Source organism: Triticum aestivum, chromosome 7B (assembly GCF_018294505.1).
Source record: "Triticum aestivum cultivar Chinese Spring chromosome 7B, IWGSC CS RefSeq v2.1, whole genome shotgun sequence".
NCBI classification, from domain to species: Eukaryota; Viridiplantae; Streptophyta; class Magnoliopsida; order Poales; family Poaceae; genus Triticum; species Triticum aestivum.
This window is the reverse complement of record NC_057813.1, coordinates 381,995,111-381,998,693: the sequence shown is the minus strand read 5'-3', so window position 1 is coordinate 381,998,693 and position 3,583 is coordinate 381,995,111.

The following is a 3,583-nucleotide window of genomic DNA, read 5'->3' as shown; positions in this document are numbered from 1 at the left end:
GGCTGGGCCGTGGGGTGGGCCAGCCCATTCGGGAGGCTGAGGCCAGCTGGGCCACTTGGCCCAGCGGGGGGGGGGGGTGCCCTGTTTTCTATTTTCCTTTTTTTATATATTTTCTTGTTTCTTTTTATTTGTAGTTTCTTTTATTTCCAGTTTTATAAAATTACCACTAGTGCCTAATTTGTATTTACCAATAAACTACTACAAGATTAATTCTTAACCCATAATAAAATAGTGTTAGCATTTGATAAATTCAATAGGCATTTGTTTAATTGTTTTCACTATTGTTTTAATTGTTTTAGGGCCTTTAAGCATTTTATCAAAGTTTGGTTTCTCCACCATAATTACCTATGTATTATTTGGTTCACTCACGACATTTAAATTTTAATATTTGAAATTTTTTATTGTTTGCTCGATTTTGAATTTGAAATTCGAACTAGGTTCCGAACTAACGCGAGTTTATCCACAATAACCGAGGTGACGTGGCATCATTAGCGGGGATTACTGTAGCTTAATTACCCGGGCGTCACAGGCTGAGAGGAAAGAAGAGAAGTGCAGCCCAGGAAGGGTTTTTGGAGACCGAAAACATCCGACGAAGGTACCGGCAACGGTACCGCTATGTTTAACAGTTGAGCTATCAAATGGACTCCGAATGCGACGAAACTTGGCAGGCGGTCTGTCTAGACTATAATAAGACCGCACGACAAGTTGCAACCCATTCCGAGAACATTTTTATGCCACTAATAATGTATATTTCGGAGGTGCCGCGGGCGCGTGCGAGTGTGTCTGGACTCCGAACGGACAACGGAGAGAACCGGGAGAACCCGAACGGATGCAAGTTTTAAAAAACATGCGGATGAAATGCAGATGATGACATGAGACGAGATGCAAAACAAGAACAAAAGGCAAAACAAACGACAAAAACCCAACCACGAAGGAAATATCATATCGCATCTCTGGAAAAGGCAAGAGTTGGAGTTACGAATATGGAAAGTTGTATCCGGGGCGTTACATCCATCCCCGTGCGCTGCACCACCACCTCCCCCCCCCCCGCGCCGCCCGCCCCGGCCTCCACCCAGCGTCTCGGCCCCACCTCCCTCCACCTCGCGTCGGCCTCGCCTCCTTCGGGGAGTACAGGCCCTTCCTGCCGCGCAGGCACCTCGCAGGGGCCTAGATCCGATGACACCCAATGCGTCCCCAGCGAGGTAGACTGCCGGCGACGAATCCGGGCCGGCAACCGCCCCTAGCACGCCTCCCATCGGCGGATTCGGGCCGGCAACCACCCCAGTGAGCCTCCCGGCGGCGGATTCGGGCCGACAACCGCTCCAGGGAGCCTCCCGGCGGCGGATCTGGGGTGACAACCTCCCACTGACGCCCCCTGCTTCCTTCTCCCCCATGACCGTTCACCCCTAGCTACCGTCCCTTCCAAGCTCGCCGGCCCCTGCTCTCTGCACTATTTTTTGCAGTTTCATCTTCGTTTTTTTTGCAGTATTGTGAGTGTTTTTGTGGAGTCCACCGCCCCCCTCCTCTGCATCAGCTCCAACGCAACCCTAATGCAGTTCATCGCAGCAAACCCCTGCAGCTCTCTCCTCCCCAATCTGCAGATCGCCAGCAACCCCCACACGCTGTTGCGGAGCTCGCCTCGACCTCCAGCGTTTCTCTTCCCATGGTGTACCAGCATGTATAAGAAAAAGGTGTCTGTGTCCAGTTATCACCGAGAAGTGCAGGTTGCTCTCGCTGCAGGTTCAATTAGGGGTCCTCAGTGTAGTGCACAGGACAGAAGAGCACGACGAGCGTCGAGTTTGCCACCCCACGTCGAGCAGTGCAGTTTGGTGTGCTTTGAAAATTGCAGTGTAGTGCATCTGAGCACAAATGAATTCAGATTGAAGTCTGGTTTTGGAGTTTTTGTGTGCTCGGAAATTGCAGTGAAGTGCAAATTGACTGAGTTTCTCCGATGCAAATAATGTCACTACATTCAGTTTTGATTATGCATGTGCGGTGTAGTTCGTAGCTCATGGTGCTTTCACTGCTAAATTTGGTTGTTGTGGACGGCGGTGTGTGTCAGTGCAGTGTGATCGACTCTAGTTTCAGTAGCGTCGCAGGTCATTTTCAGTAGTGTTGCGGTTTACTAATGCCTACTGTGAAGTGCCAAAAAGTGTTTAGGAAAACGACAAAAAAAGTAATGTTGCTCATTTGACCATTTGATGCAGTGTGGTTTTTCAACTGAAGCAGTGCGGTCGGCCATCTCATGTTGTTCATCTCGCCATCTCATGTTGTTCATCTCGTAAGTGCAGAAAAAATGTTACGAAAAGGACAAAAAAAAGTAATGTGGTTCACTACTTGATAGTGTTGCCGGTCATTTACACCCGACGCAGGGCGTAGTCCACTTCCTCGCCCGAGAAAATTTACGCCCGATAAAAGAAATTATGCAACTCGCTTGCCCGTCCGATGCAGTGCGGTTTTCATTCCGAAGCAGTGCGGTCGGTCGTATGATGTTGTTCATCTCGTACGTGCAAAAAAATTGTTACGGAAGCGAGAAAAAGTAATGCGGTTCACTTCTTGATAGTGTTGTGGTTCATTTACACCCGATGTGAAGTGCACTCTACTTTCTCGTCCTTGAAAAAATCGCGTTTAAATAAAAGAGATCATGCAGTTCTGTTACCCGTCTGATGCAGTGCGGTTTTTCGACTGATGCAGTGCGGTTTTCAGTCGGATGAAGTACCCACGTCGATTTGGGTGTCGCGAAAAAGAGAGTGTCCGCATTTTGGTAAATTTAAAATTCCTCTTAAACCATAAAGAATTAGAGAGAGTGTTCTACATGAAAAAGTTGTGCCTCATCGATATCTTTCCCACGATGTATCATGTGCATCATTCCGACCAGTGGTTTGCAAAAATTTCGCCAAAAACGGCCGCTGCCACACGTCGTCCGCTGCATGATTTTTAAAATTAACTTAAAATCATAAGGAATCTCAAAAATATTTCAACATATGAAAGTTGCGCCTTGTTCGTAGCTTTCCAACGGCGTATCACATGCCTCCTTTCGACAAACGGTTCAAAAACTGGAGCGAAAACAGTACCGAAAATTTGAATTTTTTTGAAAAACAGAATTCCGTGATTTAGTAAATTTGAAACTGCTCTTAAACCGTAACGAATTAGATAAAGATTTATATATGTAAAAGATGCGCCTCGACGATATCTATCCAACGGTGTATCATTTGCTTCATTCCGACAAGCGGTTTAGAAAAAAAAACGCAAAAAACGCTCGCTGCCACTCGTCATCCGCCGCACCATTTTCAAAACTGCTCTGAAACCGTGTGGAATCTCGAAAAGTGTTCAACATGTCGAAGTTGCGCCTAATACATAGCTTTTCAACGGTATATTACACGCCTCATTCCGATAAACGGTTAAAAAATTAGAAAGAAAACAGTACCGAAAAAATAACGCGTGCAGTTTTTTTCCGACGAGAAGTTCACTAGTCTCTATTGCAGTGCTCGTCGTCAAAATGATGCAGTGCGCTTTCATTGAGTGTGCAGTGCCGAAGTGGTGTGCAGAATAGTTATTCTGCTAATATTAGCAGAATAGACCG